The 13,641-nt window shown below is 36.3% G+C and overlaps 1 pseudogene; it reads left to right on the plus strand.

The window, feature by feature from the left end:
• Positions 1-416: 416 nt before the first annotated feature.
• Positions 417-13,641, plus strand: part of LOC113102245 (TRAF2 and NCK-interacting protein kinase-like) — a 60,015-nt pseudogene continuing 46,790 nt past the window's right edge.

The raw sequence follows: 13,641 nt of genomic DNA on the forward strand, positions 1-13,641 counted from the left end.
ACAGCTAAAACCAGCCTAAACTGGTTGGCTAGTTTTTAGCTGGTCTCCCAACTTGGCTAAGCTGTTCAAGCTGGGTTCCCAAACTGGTCAAGCTGGTGTTAGCTGGATGGTCGGCTGGTCTCCCAGCCTGACCAGCTAAAGATGGGGTCAAAACCACTGTAAAACCAGCCTGCATCCAGCCATAACCAGCAATGACAAGGCAGGAAGATCAGCCTAAACCAGACAAATTTGAATTTTTTAAGCTATGCTTTTTTTAAAAAGTAGATATAAATGAACTACAGATGTTTTCCAGTTTTTTAAGTATGTTAACTCATATCCATGTGGTAGTTGCAGTATATATATATATTGTTATACATTGTTTGAGTTTGGCCCTGCCTTTCATTCAGAGGCCACGCCCTAAAACGCTGGTGATTGACACGCTTTCCCCGCCTGAGCCTGATTCACACGTCCATTGGCACTGGTGCTGTGGAGTCGGACTCGTGCAGCAGCAGATCATCGGTACAAGCACGAGATGTCTCCTTCACACACAGTCCTATAGCGGCTAAATCGGTTTTATAAACCCGGATTCGCGAAGAACAGCGGTTCCGTTCCATCCGGGAGCTTCATCTGCTCCGACTGAAGTCAATCCAGCCTGTTTGGTGTATTACACGGATCAGTTCGGCGTGTATATTCATGTTATTGCGGGCATTATATTGTTGAATACAACAGATAATCATGGCGAGTGACTCTCCTGCGAGGAGTCTGGATGAGATCGACCTGTCTGCTCTGCGGGTGAGTGGAGAGCTAACGTTACAATGAGATGTTTGGATTTACAATGGGTGATATGTATATTGTTCAGCATCTCGCCATTATGATGGAGGTGAAATATGGGAGCTGATTTTCTTGCACCTGACCGAGAAACACAGCTTAGAGATTCACGAACCGTTTTCGTATTAGTAGAAATATTACATTATTAGATATATGTTAATTTTAGACACATGTAGAGATTTTTTATTATTAGAAATCTTTTAAACGTAAAGATGCATCTGTTAGTCCTCGAGCATCAGATGTAATAATAGCGGTGGAAAAATATCATTATTATTATTAATACTAATGTTGTATAATTCGTCTGGAGTTCTTCTTTATCCAATAATTGGAACATCATATTCAATAAACATTAGTCTTTAATATCTATACCCTAACGTGATTATGGTCATTTTGTTTGTCAAATTTCGCATTGTATACCGTGACCAGTTTGTCGTTTTCTTTGCTAATTATTGCTCGATGTTTTAAAGCGATACACACAGACTGTATCTGGTATTCATCTTGCTCTATCCTGTGTGAGGCCTATAATGAATAGCAATGTGTGCATTGCAGACAGCTTCACAATCACTTCTGGTCCCTGCCATTATCTGATAATGATATAATATATAGATGTTTTAGTGTTAAACGTGCATGTATTGTGTTGGATTTGCAGCTTCTGATTGTCTTTTGTTCGGTCTGTTTGAGATCATTTCTCTGTGACATACATTCTGTGTCTGTGTGTGGTCATAGCGGTGTGCGCTGAGATGCTCTGAGTGATCTGGATGCCAAAGTCCCTTGGTTTTAAGATGCTTGATAGATACTTAGTTCCCCTTTCCCACCAACAGGAACAATCACTGGCCCTCAAAAACCTGTTGGAATCAAACTGGGAGTTAACGTATGAGTGCCAGGAGGCAGGATAAAACGCAATTTCAAATTTGAATCTGGCAAGACTTGGTCTACATTTCAGTAACTACACCTGAAGCTTTTACTAATTTAATTTAGCTAAAAGGTCATGCTATGGCATATCAGTCTTTTATTGGGCTCTCGTCTTCGCATGATACAAATTCTCTGGTCAGAGTTAACAAAACTTGAACTTTGGAACACAGCTAAAAGTGAAACTTGTCTGCTGCATTCACATGCATATGAATGGAATGAAAAGTGTGGTTTGGCCACTCCTTTACCCATGCAAAACTAGACAGCACTCAATATAATCAATGAATGTTTACACCGGTAGTGACATTCTGTATGCAATGTTTGCAATTTGTTCCTAATGCCTGACATAACGGTGCTAAATGATGCTGAAATTAAACAGTAAATCTAATTGTAAACGATTTTATCAATGTATAAGTTTCATTTTTAATATTTTTTCTTTTCTAATTTTTAACGGAACTTCCGGTAAAAATAAAAAAAGCTTGCATACATTACATTTCTGATTTGCAATGCCAACATCTCAAAATCCAATCAGAGAACAGATTTATAAAACCAAGGCCCCGCCCTATGTTTTTCAATAATTCGTTACACTCTGTCATGCTCCACGATAAAAAAAGAAAACATCTGTCACTACTTCTCTTTCATCTCAACTGTAAATGAGTTTGGATGATGGAACATGTTTTCAAAACTTGTAAACAAAATCCTGCGGAAATGCTGGCCTGATTCATGCGGCTCTTTGTTTCGGATGCTCTAGTTTCTAGACGCTCTGTATGATGTGTGCAGAGTCTCTGAATGTGGCGGTAGTGCACAGACAGTGTGCTCCTACTGTGGGCTTGTGTCAGATCTGTTGAGTGAGATGACAGACCATGATTGTAGGCATGTTAGTTATACAACATGATCTTACCTGCGCAGCTTGAGTCATGTCTGGACATGATTTGTGAGGTAATCAATCAGTTGACTGTGGGAAGCCGAGAGGGGTTTTACTCTATATTGTAATGTAAAGCAGTTTAGATGGCAACTAACCTGTGACTGTTTAGCATCACCTGACTGGTGGTTTACCGGTGGTTTTCGGTGTCATTGCATCAGATGGCACAGGATATACTAAAAACAATTTCAGACTTGTGTATTATAAGTGGAAAGTTTCCTCTCTGAATTAGTCAGAGTTTTATCTGTCATATTCGGTTTGGTTGCACTGTGGAAACCGCTCACCATGCCTGACTGTAGTCTTGAGCGACCATGTCTGTTTACATCGCTGTGTAGGCGTCTGGCATTTGAGACACTCTCTAGATTCAGAAACAGTACAGCGGCCCTCTCGAGCTTTCCCGTGTCTCTCCATGTGAGGTATCTTTAATACTTTTTCCCCCCTCGCCACTACCCATGGCCAAAGCTGTTTTCCTCATGTCTGCTCACGAGCTCGCCACTCTCGCAGGATCTTTTGTGCTTAAAAATTAGGTCACGCAGTACAGTGCGCATGGTCTTGCCTCACAGGGGAAGTGCTTTATGTTTTGCTGACACAGATCTGGACAATGTGCTTGATGCTACATATATAGTGCTTGTTTATCTGTTAACTAAATCAAACATATTTCAATAATGTATTCCTTGTATGTATATATCTAATGAAGATTTTGTGTATATAACATAAGGTAATAGTAATAAACACATTTTCTTCTGATTGAGAGAGGAAATAGGCTACTGCAGTAGATTGACTTTGAATGCTCTATTTTACTGTCATGATTCCAAACAGCCGGTAAGCAACAGGTGCTTGAAACGCTGTTTTGTATTGATGAGTCGGCTGCTGTATGGCCAGCTGAAAGCAATGCTTCTCCACCCCTCACTGCACAGAACAGACACCGAGAGAGACGACACTGCGCCGGGACAGTCAGACCTCGGGCTTGCTGGTCAGCACTGGCGAAGTCTTCCAACTGAATCATAGCTAAGGTCTATCCAAAAAAGTCGTTAGGTTTGTCACTATCATAGACTGTATAAAAACATTGACGTAGTGTCCGTGACGTCACCTATTGGTTTCCGAAGAGCGTTTTTGAAGCCAAAAGTGGGCGGAGGTGGCCGTCGCCATCTTGGCAGCGCGTCACCTAGCGTCACTCCCGGATAATCGTAAATGGGCAGAAAGGCGGGAGCTTGTTTGCTGAAACCATGCCTACCTAGCTCGACAGCTCTGACAGCAGCGGCAATCCACCGGTCACTTAAGATTAGCCCTTAATTATGCAGAACTTTAAGGCTTAAAATAATTTAAACGGATGAGTTATATAAAAAAAATCCACCTCCTTTATAGTTGTCACGAAGGGCAAATTAGCTATATAGACCAAAATAATTTTTTAAACCAGGCTGTAAACATGTTTTTTTTTTTTTTTTGCTGTAAAGTTAGGCATTAACATGGGGAGTTTATGGGAATGACTCCCTTTTGGAGCCAGCCTCCAGTGGCCACTCGATGACCTTCCGCTCCCTCTGCAACTGCAATTCAGTGTGTATATTCTGTGGAAAAAAGCAGCTTAAAGTGTCTGAAAGTTGCTAAATCTATTGCTGAAGTCGCGCTCATGTGTGAGAGGCGCGGGAGCTGATGGCAGCGGGCAGTGGATATGTGTGGCGGTCAGTGAATATTGTGGACGAGTTCTTCTGTGTCTTTATGTCCTACAGCTTCAGTTTTGGAACTTTAACGCTTAAGCCCCTTTCACTCTGCGATTCCGGCAAATACACGGGTAATGTGACCTGGCAATTGTTCCCGGGTCACTAGATTTTGCACTTTCACACTGCCAATGATTAACGTTAACAGGAATATGTGCTTAACCCGTAAAAGTCCCGTAATGACACGTGACATCAGGGCATGACGTGTAATGTACGAGTCAAAAACGATCTCAGCTTCAGCTTGGAAAGTGAGGAACTAACTGATCTCTGTTTCATTACAGTTTGCACATTTTTTTGTCGTGAAAGTGGATCTTCCTTAAACCTGTTAAATGTCACCACGTCCCGTATACAGGACGCCTACATTGACTATACTATATTACAATCAAATTTAATCTAATCGTTGGAAAGGTCTAAGACTCCCAAATATATATTATACCAATATTTTTGTTAAAAATTATTTAGGAAAAGTAATAGATTAATTTATGACAAGAGTGCACCCACAGAAATCTACATTACAAAAGGAGTTTTGACCTTTGTTTAAAAAAAAGACTTCCTCGTTGCCTTTTTCTCTATCACATTTTAGAAATCATCAGAAGTTATATATCACTTGAAAACATAAAATCTCAAAATTCATCCTTTAAAACCCATTTTAAAATCAGACATTGCATTACCATGTAAATGGCACATCAAAATCATGTTAAAAATGTTTTCAGTCATGAATTATAAAAATTTAGGTTTGTATCATGCACATTCAAGTCTATCTTCAAAAACGTGAGTGACAGTTAACAGGTTAAAAACAGCTGGTAAAAGAGTCGCGCGATAACATGTGCCATCACTACGACACGGCATTAGATCTGGCTTTTGTTCACACAGCGCTCATCCCGGGATTGAACCCGGCAATGTTACTAGGTTCCCTATCCGGGATCAATCCCGGAATCAATCCCTGGACGTGTTTCCTTTCACACAGAAAGCGACCCGGCAATGTTCTGGCAATTTGCCTGGTCCGACGTGCAGTGTGAAAGGGGCTTTAGTAACACATACAGCTGTGTCCTCGCCACAGTGCAACAGTGAAAAGAGACCTCTCTCAAACGTGTTCAGAACATTATTTAAACAACACTGGTATTGCGTTATTTAAAAAATAAATGAATAAACACCGGTATTCTGTATGAACCAATATACTTGCCAGCACTATGTTCCACCCCTAAAAATAAGTATTAGATGAAAATAAGTTTACAAGTTCATAGTAAGGGCATTGATAAAATAGTACATGTGACATCAGTGGTTTAACTGTAATTTTAATGATGTCCTTACAACCTTTTTTGGCCTTGAACTTGTCAGTTGCGTTGCTGTCTATGCATGGTCAGAATGCTTTCGGATTTCATCAGAAATATCTGAATTTGTGTTCTGAAGATAAAAAAGTAAGAAACTAATTCATGACAGAATTTTTTGTTTTGTTTTTTTCAGTGACCTATCCCTTTAAGTTGAAGTACAAAAATGACTAAACTGAAATAAAAATAAAGCTATTAAATATAGATATTTACAAATAAAACAAATTTAAAAAAATGAAAAATGCACACCAAAAATTAATAAAGCTTGAAAAATTATTAAAACTGAAAATAAAATAAACCTAATTCAAAATATTAATGAATACTATAATAGCATATTATAAAATACCAATATAGCCTTTTAGCAGTGCTTAATAGTTACTATAATAGCATATTAAATACTAGAATAACACTTGATTATTATCACAATCCATTGGGTTTAAAAGTCTTTTTGAATATGTCATGGATGGGTTGCATTTCTTTCTTAACCGCAGTGCGATGTAACCTTTTGCATGTTACTTCTACAGAAAGTGTGTGTGTGTATGTTCAACCTATTTTGCCAGCATGGATGAACGAACATATAATTCCAGCCTCGTGTTTTTTTCCTGTGAATAATGAATAGGTAAAGGACTGTTAAATCCCACAGTCATGTCAAGGGGAGGTGGGGAGAGTCCCAGCTTTAGATGTCAGCCAGTGTTTTTCGTCTTTTCCTTGTGTCGTTATTCTGGCCCGCAGCATCTGCCTCTTGTGCTCCGGGGCAATGTTGCTCAATAAAAGAACATATGAAAAGCTAATACACACCCTCATTCATGTAGGGATATTATCAGTCCTGTTATCTCTAAAGAGCAATCGTTCATCATAACCTCCTCATCACTGAGCAAATGTGGAAGAGATGGCGGTTTTGGGGGTGGGGGGGTTCCTGGTTTTAAAGATGATCACTGGAGCACCGTCAAGAGTAATGAATCACTGTAATGAAACACTAATGAGGTTCTGTGATTATTTGAGCACTGGAGGTCCTGCCAGATGTGTTTATGTGGGAGAATTTCCTTTAATGGAAACTTCTGCTATGTTTTTCCCAGTGGTTTTGTGTTATAGCATTTTTTTGGGGGTTCAGAAAGATAATATGCCTTGGTTTTGGGATCAGCTTTGAAATAAATAGTGGTATCTTGTAGTAATAGTTCACCAAATAATTACATTTCTGTTTTCATTTACTCACATGCATATTTTTCCAAACCGCTATGACTTTTTCTTTAACAAAAGGCGTTTAGCTGAATGTTAATGCTGCTGTTTTTATATAATGAATTCATATGGTGACCATATGCTGTCAACTTCAAGAAAAGATCATGGAAGGGGACTATATGACTTTATTTCCAAATCTTGAGGAACAGATTGAACTTGAAGTCATTGTTGAAGTCGCCCTTCTTCAAGACCTAAAAATAAAGGTTCTTTATTAGCATCTGTGGTTCTATGAAGAAGCTTTATTCCATTAAAGATTCTTTATAGTGGAAAAAGATAATATATTAAAATGGTTGTATAAAGAACTGTTCATTGAAAGGTTCTTTGGGGAATCAAAAAAAGGTTATTTTATTTTATTTTTTTGCATTACTGCGAACACGTTTTGTGTAACGAGTATATCTCATTTGCACTTGGTCGCACTTGGTCATGTGACCATAAGAGAACCAACGGCATTTAGCATCATTGATGTCAGATTTGAAAAGGACAATTTTCATTGAATATTGATTTGAAAGTTCACTTTGTGAACAGTACATGCTACTTCTAGCACATTTACATCTATGGTCTTTTTTGAGCCCTGTATTTTCATTTTATGAATGAAGCAGCTTGTTTCATGGAATAAAAGAAAGGAATACAGTTTTGGAAATGCATGAGAGTGAGGAAATAACTGGAATTTAATTTTTGGCTGAACTACTCCATAATGCCTGCTTTTCTTACAGCTGGTGATTAATTGCATAGGGATTAACAAGAAATGTAATTACTGGTGTTGCATTACTGTATTGCCCCGGTCAATGGGTTCAGCTTCCCCTCTCAGGTATAATATTGTTTATTAGGCATTCTGTTCTGCTGTGCAGAGCTGCAGGGCTGTCATTCAACATGGCATGTCTAAACATGCTCTAATCTCCAATGGTTCTTCAGAAGATACTTTGAAGACGCCTTTCTAATACAAACAGCATGGTCACATGGCTCTACACTATAGGGGTTTGTTTACATGAAACTTCTCCATTGGAGAGCTCAGATTAGTTTAGTTAAATTTACAGCGGATAGTACCAATGACTGTTCATGGTTTTGTTCTAGTTTATTTTTAATATTCAGACATTTTGGTGAATTTTTTTTTGTGTGGACCTGTTTTTATTTTCATTACAGATCCCACACAACACATACTAAGTATAAATCACATACATTTTTTTTACTTCTAATTTGCTGAAAGTCTTGGTTGTAAGTTTTACTAAAATGGACAGAACGTTGTACAAAACCAGAACTTCGAATTAAAAGCTTAACATTCAGCACTTCAGTAAAGCTTTGCAGATGGCCCCTTCTTTAGTGGTGTTTTCAAGAGATTAAGTGAATGGCCTCCCACTCAAAAACTGGACCACTTAACTTATGGTCCTTATGGGATTGACCCAGCCAAAATTCTAATGACACAGGTGGGGTTTAAAGCTACAGTGTGACTGAAGCATGCTTCGATTCTATTGCTAGCTATATACCATTCCACTTCCAAAATATTACCACAATGCCTTCTCAAAACTATACTACTATAAAAAAAGTAAAGTACGTACTTGTTGATTGTTTTTTGCTCAAAGAAACATAGTTAATGCAAATGCTATGCTTCGTTTTATGCATTGTTGCATTATTAAATGTGTCTGAGCAGAATTCCTAAGTTGCGTTCTCAGTGTTGCTGTTTGTGCAAACTGTAAAATACTTTTCTCTTTAAGGTCAACTACTTTTATGGTGGAGCAACCTTTTAAAAGTAACCAAGATCAAATTGACGTGCTTATAGAATCTATTTGAATAACCTGAATACTGGTTTAATGGCTTTAGAAGCAACTCTGTGGTTGACTACTTGTTACTGTGAGAGGAATGGAAGAATTCACTTTATGTAGAACAAAACTGCACGCCCTCAATGCATGAGCCAAGCCCAATGTCTGCATGCATTTGTGTAGAGTATGTTTCCAACCTGGGAAGTTTTAAGTATTTTGTTGCTTAATCTGGGAATTCTTAGACACTGTAACTTGTGCAAATCCTAGTAAATTCCTATTCGTTTTCTCTATAGAGAAATTACATTTTTAACAATAAAATTTTATTTAAAGCTTTCAAGATAGACCTACTATGAACTAAATAAGTTCCTCTAGAAGCCATAAATTAGTATATATATAATTAAAAGATATTTGACCAATCCCAATCTTTTGTTTAAATGGTGTAAATAATGGATTAAATATTACACTTGTTTTGTAATTTCATTTTAAATTAAATTTTATATTAAAGCATAATGACTTAATGATCAAATTTGATCAAATGAATAAAGCCTTGGTATTTGGTCTGTTGCATTCTTTCAAAAACAATATATATTAACATATATATATATATATATATATATATATATATATATATATATATATTAGGGGTGTAACGGTTCACAAAATTCACGGTTCGGTTCGATACGATTCACTGGTGTCACGGTTCGGTTCGGTACGGTTCGGTACGTTTTAGATACAGCAAAAAGAAAAATTGGCAGATAAATTTCCTTGATTTTTAAAAAATGTTTTATTTATTAAAACTAACAAAGTATGTTTTTTTTTTTGTTTTTTTTTTTTACATTGAACAATGATGGAGCTATTCTTTACCCATATTCTATGGTGTTTTCTTAGCAGCATATTGTATAAACAAAAACAGCTCCTTATAAAAAATACAAAAAATGAAAATGTCATATTGTTGTAGTAGTTATGAACACATAGAAAGATGTAACCTTTTATATGGAACTCTATAACTCTTTATATTGAGTGTGTTTTTACTCAATTGGTTCTCTATAGGGCTTATGTTTTTTGGAACAAAGCAGGAATTATTCTCTGGCTGAAATAGGCTCGTGAAGGAATATTGTAACGGGGCTCAATTACATTAAGCATGTTCTTAAAACCTGCGTTTTCCACTACAGAGTAAGGCGCTCGCTCACTCAGTACGCGCTGAAGGCTCGTTGGAAAATGGCCAAAGGGTCTTTTACACAGGACGCGGTATGCGCGGTGCTGGACCCTGGGCTCAGCATTGCCCTTCAGATACAACGCGATTTGCGCTGCACCATACCAAGAGCAAAGTAGGTGGAGTTTTCAAAACTGCCCTTGCATACGTTCTATTTATAACAGTTCTTCTATCTAATAACGTGCAGGCCTGTTAATTGTATCGTACTGCTCAGGAAATTCCGACACAGTATAGTACTAGTCCATTTTGATTTCCGTGCTTGTTTGGATGCCCCGATCGATTGGTAAAGTGCACCCAAACACGAGACCTGTTGGTTATTGGAGGATTTTCTATTTCTGGTCTTTTAAACGCATTGGCCATTTTTTAAACGAGCCTTCAGCGCGTACTGAGTGAGCAAGCGCCTGACTGAGCAGCATAACATAAACATATAAGTTGGTGCTTTTTTCTTCTTCGGGGGTGTCAGGGGCGTTGCCTGTTACGTCGTTTGGGTTATTGGGCTACCTTGTTGAATGCATATCATTATATTTCACAATTCTTTTTTCCAAATATAATTAATTAGTCCAATGAACCGTTCGGTACATAGTGCGTACCGCGTACCGAACCGAAAGCCTCGTACCGAACGGTTCAATACGAATACGCGTATCGTTACACCCCTAATATATATATATATATATATATATATATATATATATATATATATATATATATATAAACATATATATATATATATATATATACACACATATATATATATATATATATATATATATATATATGTTTATATATATATACACACATATATATATATATATATATATATATATGTTTATATATATATATATATATATATATATATATATATATATATATATATATATATATATATATGTTTATATATATATATATATATATATGTTTATATATATATATATGTTTATATATATATATATATATATATATATATATATATATATGTTTATATATATATATATATATATGTTTATATATATATATATATATATATATATATATATATATATGTTTATATATATATATATATATATATATATATATATATATATATATATATATATATATATATATATGTTTATATATATATATATATATATATGTTTATATATATATATATATATATGTTTATATATATATGTTTATATATATATATATATATATATATATATATATATATATATATATATATATATATATATGTATGTGTGTGTATATATATATATATGTTTATATATATATATATGTTTATATATATATATATATATATATGTACACACATCATCTAAAAGCTAAAATATACATATATAATCATCTAAAAGCTGACTTTGTTTGGTTCAGAGCTTTTCTTTTTTTTTTAGGATTTTTTTTTTAATATCCCTGTAGGGAAAATGAAAGGGAATAATACAGAGGGTGCTGCATTTGCACTGATGGACTGCTGGTGTACTCTGTCAGTGTTAGCCTGATGCCTGAGGTGTCTTTCCATGAGAAATATGAGCTTGCTTCTTAAAAAAAAATAGTCTTGACTCATTGTGTTATTTTTCTGAACCAGCAGAGTAATGGTGTATCATTAAAAACTGCTGAATGCCTGGAGAAACATGGGCCACTTTAAGCTTCTTTAAATTCGTAAGCAGAATGTGGTGGTCTCATTTTGGTCAGCAGTTTTTCCCCCATGCCTGTCAATCTGTAGGAATGTGTTTTGGAGGCAAAACTTTCTGTTCAAGCGAACAAACGTCTCCAAGTTAATGTTAAGCAAACATGGATGTTATACACCCTTCCTTTCTCCAGCACATTTCTCTGTAAAGAACTGTATGGTTTCATAGTCTTATTTCAGGAACAAAATGTCATGCAGGTTCAGGCACATGCACGAGTTATGTAAGATAGATACGAGAGTGTTTATTTAAAAAGAATCACAGGAAGAAGATGTTCCTGCAGGACGGTGACGGTGCAGGTGTGTAATTTCGGGAATGTTCCGTCAGGTCTCAGAGCAGTGGCGAGGTTGATGGGGTTTCCGCTCACAGCCGGCAGCAGTGATGTTAAGAGTAAGGTCTCTGTCCGAATGCCGAGTGCTCTTTTGACCTAATTCTTCCCACACTGACTCTGTGGCTGGGTGTTAAACTCGTGCTTGGTTTTAAAAAACCTGAGCTGAATATACTGTGACATTCCACTTTTAGCTTGTACCCATGTGCTTTTAATTTACTGTAAATGTATGTTTGTTTTCGGTTGTTCCTTCTGGCTGCAATTTATAATGATTTTTGAGTCCTCAGATGAAATACTTTATGGGATGTCACGGTATAAGATATTGTGTTAATGAAAAATTATATTTGTAGTACAGTATATCCAAAGGTCAAATAGTACTTCATACAGTAATGTTTAAACATTTTATAATGTTTTTGAAAGAAGGATCGAAGCTTAACAGGGCATCATTTATTTGATCAAAAATACAGTCAAAACAGTATTTGTGAAATATCATAATTTCAGAATAACTATTTATTAACTATAATTTTCTATTTTAAAGTGTTTTACTTTTTGGTTGTGACAGCTGAATTTCACACAATCCTTCAGATATCATTCTAGTATGCGGGTTTACTGCTCAGAAAAATTATGATGGATGACAAACAGTTGCGCTGCTTAAATGTTTGTGGAAACAGTGATGCATTTTTTTAGGATTCTTTGATTAACATACATTTCAAAAGAACAGCTTTTATTTGATATACAGACCCTAAATTACCCTCATGTTGTTCCAAACCTATAAGACCTTCATTCATCTTCAGAAGACAAAGTAAGATTTTTTTGATGAAATCCGAGAGCTTTCTGACCCTGCATAGACAGTGACACACCTGCCACATTCAAGGCACAGAAAAGTAGTAAGGACATAGTTAAAATAGTCTATGTGACAGCAACAGATCAAACTTAATTTTATGCAGCTACGAGAATACTTTTTATTCGCAAAGGAGAAAACTAAAATAACAAATTTATTAAACAATTCTTCTCTTTCATGTCAGTCTTTGTGTGCGTATATAAGAGTGTATACCATGATACTTTGATTACCATGTTCACGTATAGGGATGGGTACCGAAACCCGGTATTAAACTGGCCTCGGGGCTAAATTATGAAAGACCATAGTATCAGTAAAATCTGACACTATCGGTGCTGCTGTCGGTACTGGAGGGAAAAAAATGTATGTACTATGTATCTATGCTTAATAGTGTTCTCGTGCACATTTTATCTAACCAAACATTTCTAATGTGCGATCATATTAAGACGTTTGTCTGTGAGATCTGCGAGCTCTCTCATGCGCGCTGCGGAGTCTGTCTGTCAGTCGCACACACACAACAAGAATGAGCGCGGCACGCACACACATCAAGTTCTTTATTTCATCGAGTTTAAATCTCAACTTTAGCAATGTAACCGTAACAATGTTGAAATATCAGCCAAGATGAAGGAACAGCTGATCATAGCTGTATGTATATTTTCAAATTAATTTAGTAGCAGAGCTACTGCAAGCAGTTTTTTGTGCTGCAAATCCATTTATCCATTGCTGAAATTTCCGCGTCTTCATGGAGCGAGCAGGTCATGGTTTCTTAGCTATGGCAGAAGCCTCAGGAGCGCAAGTGCCTGAAGGATTTGGAAACTCCCGCTTAATACAAAGAGTGACGATGGCGGAGACAGCAAAACATTCCAAAGTGTTGTTAAACTTCACTAGAGTTGATGCAGACAATGCTCG

The sequence above is a fragment of the Carassius auratus genome, unplaced genomic scaffold (assembly GCF_003368295.1).
Source record: "Carassius auratus strain Wakin unplaced genomic scaffold, ASM336829v1 scaf_tig00217700, whole genome shotgun sequence".
NCBI classification, from domain to species: domain Eukaryota; kingdom Metazoa; phylum Chordata; class Actinopteri; order Cypriniformes; family Cyprinidae; genus Carassius; species Carassius auratus.